The 11,152-nt window shown below is 30.2% G+C and overlaps 1 long non-coding RNA gene across 1 annotated transcript; it reads right to left on the bottom strand.

The window, feature by feature from the left end:
- Window positions 1-965: 965 nt before the first annotated feature.
- LOC134701414 (uncharacterized) lies at window positions 966-10,828 on the bottom strand. Its single transcript, XR_010104112.1, has 3 exons — window positions 10,746-10,828; window positions 3,540-3,624; window positions 966-1,198 (listed from the first exon to the last, which is right to left on the bottom strand). It is a non-coding gene; the product is annotated as an uncharacterized LOC134701414 (long non-coding RNA).
- Window positions 10,829-11,152: the final 324 nt, after the last annotated feature.

The raw sequence follows: 11,152 nt of genomic DNA, 5'->3' as shown, positions 1-11,152 counted from the left end.
TTTACCTGTTTGTTTACAGTACGTGAGTGTAATCTATTTCTGTCTGACTACGAGGGGTCGAAAAAGTTTATTAAACGATGTATTTGTTTCTAGCAGCTCAACGTTTACTAAACGATAGTCATCGATGACAAAATTTCGGGTTAGAAACAAATGCACTCTTAGTCTTAGTTTTGTCATGAATCAGGCCGTTTTCATATTTGAATTGGTTCATAATTTTAGCCCAGGTTTGGCCTTCTATAATCGACTATGCAGTTTGGGTTTTCTATAATAATGGAAAATCTAAAGGTATCTAACAGTTGCTAACATCTTCTCATTATTAAAGCTAATATGGGTAGTGGTTTCATTTTGCCATTTGATAAGGGGCTTTTCGATTAAAATTCTTATTGGAGTTTATTTTTTTGGATTATTTTTCTTTTCATAGGCACTCAAACCGCCTCTTCATATGGCAAACATTCTGGGAAAAACGTCCATCTGATTAAGAAAAGAAGTACGTAAACAGAAACTTCTTTGGATTTCATATAAGACACATACGATACTATTAAGAAGGGGAAGCAAATTAATGGAAAAAGATAACCATTTATTTTAAAGAAGTTTTATTTAATGTGTACAATCTGCATATATTTTATATAAAGGCAATAGCGGTATACCGCTGTTCAAAAGTCATCAATCGATTGATAGAAAAAAAATCGAGTTACGAATTCATTAATGGATTATTTTCCTCGTTTCTCCATCTGAACATGTGTGCATTAGGTTAGATTTCTAAAACAAATGGCGAATGTATATAGATCAAAGGTTTTTACTCCGTCGATATGCCTAAAATATCTTTGTTTATCATGCGATTCTTCAGGTTTGTTTTAATTCTTGGTTTTGGTATTCAAAATGGTTTAACAAGTTCTGAACTTCTATAAACTACTGTTTCAATTTTTGGTGTCGGGTTGATACTGCCTTTGTCGCACGATTAGTTCCATTTCAGGCGTTTGGAAAATACCGCAACTGGTGGAATATTAGTTCTGGCACTGGGGTGATACCTCAGGTATTTCCATTATCTTCCACGGGGAGGATGCCTCTACAGTGGACGGTTATTCCTTGAGTGTATCATCAGCTTAGTCAGTGTGTCGGTGTGTTAGGAGAGTATGTATGCAGTACGAGCGACTGGATATAAAAATTGAACATGCTACTTCACTGCTTTCAGCAAAATCTGAAAAAAAGTAGACAAATTAAGTGATAAATGTATACTGTGGAATGCTAGTGTGAACATAGCAGATAAAACCAATATTTTTAAAGAGGTATCTCAATCCTTTTCTTCATGTATAAGTCACCTTGATACACCGGACCTCGCCTGTGAAAATAGAAGGCCATGTAAACATGCTCTTAAACTTCATACTTTATGGGGCCTTTTTAACTTGTTTCGATTTGAGCGTAACTGTTAATGAGTCTTTTGTAGTCGAAACTCTCGTTTGGTGCAAATACAAAATTCGAAAAAATCAAAAAAATCGATACAGCATATATTCAAGAGAAAAAAAGCAATTGACAAATAAGAAAATGTATAAACAAAAAAAGGGAAAAACCACAAGGTCAAGAGAAAGATACACAAAAGGCACATTAGAAAGCGTAAATCTCAAAATGATCAACATCACAAGTTTAGAGAATAAGATACCCGAAAGGCACGCTAGAAAATGTAAATTACAAAAAAAAAAACACACACAAAAAAGGCACGCTAGAAAATAAAATTTGAAAAAAGAGACATAAAACGGTTTAAGTCATACTAAACAATATTCTTATAAGGCAATAAAAAGAAACTTGGACCAATTAATGCATGCAGATATATAAACAACACAGATTCATGGAGCACGTTAAAAACAAATGTAGTGATAATTCGAAAATTTCAGGGCAGATAGAAATTGATCTGATAAACATTCATACCCCATGTCAGATTTCCTCTAAATGCTTTGGTTTTTGAGTTATAAGCCAAAAACTGCATTTTATCCCTATGTTCTATTTTTAGCCGTGGCGGCCATCTTGGTTGGTTGACCGGGTCACGTCACACATTTTTTAAACTAGATACCCCAATGATGATTGTGGCCAAGTTTGGTTTAATTTGAACCAGTAGATTCAGAAGAGAAGATTTTTGTAAAAGGTAACGGCGACGGACGCCGGATGCCAAGTGATGAAAAAAAGCTCACTTGGCCCTTTGGGCAAGGTGAGCTAAAAAGAGCAGCAAGATTTGTTCATAATAACTACCAAGAAAAATCTAAATCTGACACCTATGGACAGTCAGTATTCCCAAAGACCATCAGGGATTTGAATCAACTTCTAGCTAAAACAACATCGACTGACTCGATAGAAGGACTCGGAGCTGCTCTGAAAGCATAGCGTGCATTTAATTTTAATTGTAAATTGGCTTGGCGAACGTTTTAAATTTAAATAACTTTGAGAAGACTTGTTGCTTTGCCTGGCATTGCGCTATTTGGCGGAACCCTGCACATTCAATATAATTTTGGTTACTTACTTGGACGAATAAGCAGAATGTAATGCGTATGGTAAATCAGTCGGAGAACTAGAGTACAGGAAGAAAATAGTTCAATACATTTTTTAAGATTTTGGATAAAACAAAAGATTACACGTTTAAATTAGAAAAAACTTTCGAGTATATAAAACATGTTTATATGTTTTTTTTTTAAATTGAGGTATTATGTGACTTGAGATAATATTTAAAAAAAACAACACTCAAAGATAAAACACAAATGTAAACAAAAGAAGAAATAAAACAAAATTATTAACAATGGTCATTTTTAAAAACGTCTCAAATAAGACTATATACTAATTTCCTTCTAAATGTACTAAAATTTCTCTAACGGTAAGCAATTTCTGATCAATCTATCTCACCCATTTTGTTTACTTTCTTGTCATGTAATTTTTTATTTGCTTCTGTCGACAACCTCTTCACACCATTCTTCAAATGAAGGTATTGACAAGGTATAGGTGACCTGGACCTTTTGTGTACACATAGACAAGGGTCTGGTTGGGGGTAGGGATAAAGACGGGACTTCATTTCTGTATTTTATTTTATAATTTGTGTATGTCATTTTTCTCTTATCTTTATCTCTATCATATTCCATTCTTTATATTACAGCACCTCGTCGATTTCCCCCTCTTTATTCTACATGTTTTGCAAATGATTCCCTTCTGTAGTATTTTGTAAACGACATCCAGACCCTCAGAGACAACTTATCTGACTATTTAAATCTGTATAAGTCTACATTTATTTCTGGAATAGTCTTACATTTATGAATCGTTTAAAAAAGATTCCATACAACAATTGTCGCAATATTCTTATACGAACAAATATTTTAAAAAGGAAATAAAAAAATTGGTGTCTCGTTCTCATGTCTCGTAGACATTTACCACTCATCTTTTCTCATTGTAATATAAACTTAACTACCGCTTTTTAAGTTCCTATTTTCGATAAATTTCCCTTTTTAGAATTTATACTTTGTATACAATTTACCACTGATTAAGACGGTGTTATAAGTACTTACAGAAGCCGTTGTATGATAATTATTCCAGCCTACAACAAAATTCACCTTTTCCGGGTTTTTCCTCTATCCAATCGGTTTTGATTTTCTGGAAATAGAAAAATTTAATTTAATGACATCAAACAAATCTATATTTATCTGAACCCATTTACTATTGACCCTATTCTTTATTATATGTATATTTAATATAAATAGAAAAGCATCGGCTTGCATATCTACATGGACTTGGTCAGTTCCAATGGACACAAGAATAATATTCCAGGTATGCTTTCAGATTAAAGTTATAAATTACTGAAAAATAATTTTGTTTGATATACTAAAACGTTATCTTTATTTATTGAATTTTTTTTTTTATATGTATTTTTTTTATTTATTAAAGTTTCTGGATTGCTTCGAGTGTATCTTATTTTTTTGCAGTCGTTTTTACATTTTTACACAATTTATTATAATATATATTATTTTGTTGGTAATACACTGTATGCCATCCTTATGTTTTACATGTGGGTCTTCTGAGCAAAGACAATGTTTGGCAATTACTTTAAAAGATATTGAAAAAGAAAAAACTTATAAATTTTCAATATATCTTATTCATTAATAGTATATTCAATGATCGTGTAAACTCTTTGAAAAGTTTGAAATAAAATTAACGCATTTCATCCGGTTAATAATGAATTAATTATACATGTACATTTTTGATAGCCTATTACAAATCAAAATTAGGAATACAAGAAAAAGAAATATGTCTGCTTGCTAATCATTTTGTAAAATGTATGTAGATTTCAATAGAATGCAGTGCCAATATATTTCCAAGAGAGACTATTTAGTGTTCTGTCAAATCTTGAATGCACTGTTAAATTTAAGACGAAGAGGCTATACAGAACAAAGATTTAACCATTAAATAATTATCAAAAATGCTGACTGTCACATTTAGATATTTATATAAAAAAAAGAGAATGCCTTCAATTTTAAACAATCTTAACAAATATGAATAATGTCTTCTTTGAAACACACAAATAAGATCCTAGAATTGGACTAGAAGTTACTCTAGATTCTGTAAATGAAATTAAAAAGAAGAGCTTAATAAATCAATTAAAAAACAAGAACCACTTTATCTTAAAAATGCATTGAACCTTGATATCTTTTTGTCGTGTCTGGTATACATGTACTAAATAGGAGTCATCTCTTTTGGGTCTTACAGCTGATTTCCTAATGCTTGAAAAGTAAACAATTGGTTGGCTTGCTTTGTTTGAATAACTGTATATACAAGCTTTGTAAATAAGATTGACATCTCTAACAATTTATATAGATATAGGAAGATGTGGTGTGAGTGCCAATGAGACAACTCTCCATCCAAGTAACAATTTAAAAAGTAAACCATTATAGGTTAAAGTACGGCCTTCAACACGGAGCCTTGGCTCACACCGAACAACAAGCTATAAAGGGCCCCAAAATTACTAGTGTAAAACCATTCAAACGGGAAAACCAACGGTCTAAAATATAGGCATAGTTTAACCTGTTTATATCATATTTGAATTTAATTGGGTGTTACCCTAATGATTGTACAACATACTAAACAAAGCAAGCAAGCTTACCAAAGTTTTGTTCTACATGCATTAGGAAATTAGCTGTAATATTTTGTTAAGTGATGCTTTTTGGAGAGCAAACAGTTCACAGGGCCTCATTAATATTAAAACATTGACAGTTCATATATGCATACATATGCTCTGTTTTGGAAAACACAAACAAACTGTATAAAAAAATGCAGTAATTGTTACTTGAAAATTATATAAATTGACAGACAAGACAATCATTGTTTTGAAAAATGTATGAATATGTACATGTACAGTATACATCATTTGATGTGTGATACAGACAAATCTGCAACTTTTGAAATACTGTCATTGGGTATACACAAGAGTTTGAATGGGGTCCTTCATGTCTGTATTTAATAAGAATGACATTTGTATCTTTAAAAAATACGCTTTTCAGCCTGAAAAGTGCTAATGAGAATTATCATATCATTAGAGTCATCTGCAATTACATGATTTCTTTATTCTGTGCATAGTTAATTACTGTAATTATGTTTATTGAATAATCATATTATTTAATTTTTCCACAGTTACTCTTTATATTTTTGCATTCCATTATTTTTTATTTTTTATTTTTGTTTTGCTCATTTTTGCTCATTTTGCTTATTTTGCTTATTTTTGTTTTGCTCATTTTACCTTATTTATTTTTTCGATTTGCTCATTTTCTGTTCTGTATACCCTATTCAAACCTTTATACAAGATACAAGAAATTAATTATTACTTCGGATGGGCTGTCGGTCTGTGAGTGTGTCGCCCGTTTAATATTACTACTTCGGTTTATCAAATACATATTGATTACCAGTTAACCTTCACAAGATTCAATATTCTTTATTTCTTAAACACCATATAGTTAAATGGTACAAAGAAGTCCATCAAAAGTTATAATATAACATTAACACACATGACAAGATGAGATAGAATTTTGGTATGCACAAAACATGTTTTTTTAAATATCTTATTTCTGCATAGTTCGCTCTTATTCGATATTTTGGAAAGCCAAAAATGATATGTCTTTTTTTAGAATAAGATGAAATGAAATAAAAAAAAAAATTGAAAGCAGAAAACAGCCAAGACCGTCACACATTAACATTGCGACAGGTCGGTGAAGCTTTACAGCTAATTTCCTAATGCATGTAGTTTAAAGGTTTGATCGGCTTGCTTGCTTTGCTAGTATAAATGTTTGCACAAGCATTCTAAGAGCATTATAAAAGCTAAGGCTCCCTCTATCTATTGCTTGCAATTATAAAACTTAAGTAAAATACTGGAGCAAACAGTTATACAAACAAAACAAGCAAGCCAACCAAGCTTTTAAACTACATGCATTTGGAAAATAGCTGTAATGATTTAATTTTATTAATCATTTAATGATAACACGTACTGTTAGTTTGGTAATTTTTAACGTAATATATTACATTCAGCTCTAGTAAGAAAAAATCAATCACAAGCAGTTTTTGTTCGGTGTCAATTGATTGATTCTCCCATCTGCTGATTCAAGTCTTACAGTTAATATATTTTTAAAATGATTACAATGGTTATATCCTTTAAAACAAGGATCTATCATTATTTTTCGCCACGATTTTGACTTATTACATAGTATCCATCAACGTTTTTTCATGGGTTTCTACGGTTTAGAATGAAATTTGGAATTAAATTATAAGAAACGACTGTAATATGTTTTCTGTCCATTCGAAATAACTTTAAAATGTGGTACACACTGTTAAATAACCCGCCACGCGCGTTATTCAGTGTGCACCAATTTTTTTTATGTTATTTCTTCATTGACAGAAAAATATATTACAGTATTCCTTAAAAAATGAATTTAAGGAATTGGGGTTTATAAGTCAAAGAGACAACAACCTTATATACAGCACAACAGTAAAGAGCAGATTTCCGTTCAAATTATATCTTTTATAATAAATGCATGGCTATATAATATGCATAAATTTGATAAATTATTTTCCTAAAGGTAAATAAACATAGAAATAATAATTATGACAATAAACATAATAATGATATTAAAAGAGCTCCCCCTTTCCACCCTTAACAAATTTCGTCAGTACATAGACATTATACTTGATAAGTTTCCAAGAAAATGAAAAATTCAATAATTCAAAAAAAAAATAAAAAAAATTACATCATAGAGATATTTAAGTGCATATACACACAGTAAACGTATTAAAAGGCACGCGGTCACGTGACGAGTTTCCCGTGGTATATTTAGTATTTAAATATCACAAGATAAGATTTATTTATTCAAATTTGTTTGTGAAAGTTTTTCAATACACATCAGACAAACTCATAAACAATCATAGGCAAACATCCTTATAGTTCAATTAGACCAATGAAACCTTTTATAAGATCGACGTGACATTTTGAATATTAAGTATAGGTTCCTGAGGTTTGACCAATTATTTATTAATATGAAGTCAATAAAATAATGTTGAAGATTTTTTTTTAAAGTAGTGATTTTAAGAGTGGAAATAATTGCCAAATTCAGACAATAATTTTCAGTCAAAGAAAAGACAAAGCACAATAATAACAGAATGATTATATATAATACACATTTACACTATTAGGTTTATCAATTTATTATCTAACCTGATCGAATACATGTAAGCCAAAATATATAAAAAAAAAAGATCGTGATGGTGATGAGAATGGCTGAGCGTTTTATTGGTCAGTGGAAAATATTTCTTGTTTTTTTGTCGGGTTTAAGATGGTCAGTTGTAAATATTTCTTGTTTTTGTCGGGTTTATGATGGTCATTATGCATATATATATATATATATATTTAGACTCGTTTATATATATATATATATATATATATACAGCCATGCATTTATTAGAAAAGACTATATAATCTGAAGCTTGTTTCTTCAGTAGTGTGCTGCACAGGTACTAGTAAATAGTGGAAAAACTTGATAGAAATCGTATTTTCATGATTCTAGCAAATGAATATAGTTATTAGTATTGTATGGTTATTTTAGTGATTTTATAGGATTGTAAAAGCGTTGTACGCGCTCCGTACAAAATAAACTTCGGTCAACGTTTTTATACAGCCCAACAAATTTACAAAAAGAAGCATTCAATTCTTTATTAAACTTTACAGATGACCACTATCATCACTGTGTAATAAATAGTTCATTAATCTTTTGATAGCGATTGTGTTTCAAATTCTGCATCAAAACACATTCTAGGCGGCGAGTATACAGTTCTATTTCGCAACATAGTTCTTTGCCGCAGAATTCCAGGAGAACTTTGGCAGCAGTTAACTTTTGTATGTTCTATGTGTTTGCTCTTTTTTGAGTTTTGTGTTCTTGGACATATTCTCAGCAGACCAAATCAAATTAAAAACATTGATCTTATAGAAATTAGTGACTTTATAAACAACATTACCATAAAAATCACTTTTATTAAGGTTTTACAGCCAAACTTTTTAACTGAATTTGATAACGAAGTTCATAGATTAATAATTAACAATGCATTACACATTCATTACTTTTATTAAAATCTCAAAAGTCTTACATAATGCGCTAAATAATTCATCGATAACAAAACATGAGATTATCATGGTAAACATTGATAATAAAAAGACACTGCAAGAAGGCAACATGACACAGTTATGAATTTCTTATACGGGTCGCTACTATATAAATATCTCTGTGAAATGATTAAACATATTTGAGTAAATCATATAAACTAGAATGATATCTTCCACCTTAAAAAACGTTGTTGACCTTTTAAGAGTTTTAATACACAATAAAGCAAACATCCTGGTCCGTCGCGTTGACCAATTGAAAGGTTAGACTAGGTTCACACAATTCTCTCTTATAAAACCACCCATTTTATCGTTCGATAATTTGAGAGATGCCTGCTGATACGTCAAACGGTATATAATAAACAAATTGAGTTATCTTTCATAATTTTCAGAAAAGTTTTTGATAAATTTGACAGAAACAATTTACTGGCGTTTAAAACTTGTAAATTCAGTTTGAAAATATAAATCAAGATAAACAAAACACACAATACTCTTTTTCTCTATTCTTTATTTATTTGAGAATTATTCTGTTATCGTTATTTAATGGCATTTTTTCTTTATTCTTTATTCTAAGCCTATTTTTCTCTATTCTCTATTTGTTTTGGACATTCTTTTTCTATCATTTATAATTAATCTCCCCATTATTGCTGTTTTCGCCTCATGTTTTACCTATATTTTTCTCTTACCTCTTTTCTGTGTTAAAAATGAGAAGACATGGCCTGATTGCCAACGAAGCATTTATTCACAAGAGATGAAATGAAGTGGGGTAGTAAGCAATTGAAGCATGATAGTTTTTTTTGTACATTATTCTCTATCTTATAAACTCGACTCAATACCGCCTAATAAATGTTTTGAAATCGAGTATTTCATAGGTCCAAAATAGCTAACATTTCAAAAATTTGATGAAACAAAAGCGATAAGCCTCCTATATTCAGAGACGTATTTAGTTTTTTTTTATAAGCCCCCCCCCCCCCCCCCCTCCTCCACACACACTCCCAATGTCACCTTAGTGGTGCCCGGCTTTTCAAAATCATGAAACCGCATCTGAAATTTGTTTCACTAGCACACACATATATCTATATTTAAAAAGTCAATTTGGGAGTGTTTTCTGAAACGTAGACAAATTAGAATATTTAACTCATATATCTTGCATATTTATAATCATGAAACCTTTTATTATACAATATTATACTAAAAGAAGTTGTGACCCCTGAAAAATTGGTGTTGAAGATAATTGTTAGACATTTAGAAAATTTAATTATTTTGTAGCATACAAAACTTCTATGCCCTGTTGGAGGATTTTAGATTTTGGTTATAAATCTCTGGAATATTTTCAATTACTTAAAAATTGCTTAAATCTTTCACAAAACTATTTATGCCTTCCAAATTCATTTGTGATTGGCTAGATGTTCTGAAAATAAACGGATCTTTGTCGAAACTCTATAAAACTGTATTATAGAGGATTTAAGAATATATTATTTTAATAGTGTATTTTTTTTAAAGGAGATTGACATTGTTCTTCTTTAATTTCTTTTTTTATTTGGTTAAATTCAAATTATTTTATTGTATGATTTTGTTTATCGGAAGACCTTTGTGGGTTTTCAGATTTTATGTTTAGGTACGTGAATCATTCCATTCATTAAGATCTACAGAAATTATACAAGAATGATTAAACTGTCATACAAGTAAGTGAGAGTTAAAAAAAATATATGATCATATTTGCTCATTAAAGATGATTATTGAAATTGGCCATATCTGAATAAAAAAAATAACAGTTTAATGAATATTTATTGCCAATGGGCCTATGGCCGATTGTTTTACAAACAAAAATAAAAAGGAATCAAAAATAGAAAAACTGAAATTTAGAAAGCATAGAAATGCTTAAGGAGGGGGGATAACTCTAATTTTATATTGTTTTTTGAGGAACTAGTATCGTAGGATATTTGAGAAGAACTATCAATTCATATTTCTTTTTTAGAAGAAATATACTGTTCACATAATTGTTCCTTTTTTCGTTTTTGTACGTATAAATGATAAATACATAAAACCCAAATAATTTTATAATATCAATAATGGATGTTACCTTTCGTAGAATTGTATGAGTATATCCCACAAAAGTTTGAATTAAAATGAGCGTTTGCAAGTCAGGGGATGTGCACTTATTTTATAGCCCCAAAAAAGTTTGACCTTGATCAGTACATTTTAATAAACATAGATTACACTTTTCGAGGTAAAATAATCTAAAGTCAAACATCCTTGTTTTAGGTTCAGCCAATGAGATCTCGTTGAAACGCATTTATTGTAAATTTGTGAAAAGGCTAAACGCAGTTTCACAGGGTCATGGTAAATCGATAAAGCCGCACCGAAGTCGTAAAATAAAGTTTTTTTTCATCGTTTCAAAAAAGAAAAAAAAATAGGTGTTATTTTTTTACAGTGACCATGATGACATATGTATGAATTACAAATTATCACAAAAAAATGCAGAATAAT

This window comes from Mytilus trossulus, unplaced genomic scaffold (assembly GCF_036588685.1).
Source record: "Mytilus trossulus isolate FHL-02 unplaced genomic scaffold, PNRI_Mtr1.1.1.hap1 h1tg000244l__unscaffolded, whole genome shotgun sequence".
NCBI lineage: Eukaryota > Metazoa > Mollusca > Bivalvia > Mytilida > Mytilidae > Mytilus > Mytilus trossulus.
The sequence above is the reverse complement of the archived record's forward strand: the minus strand, read 5'-3'. Positions and strand labels throughout refer to the sequence as shown.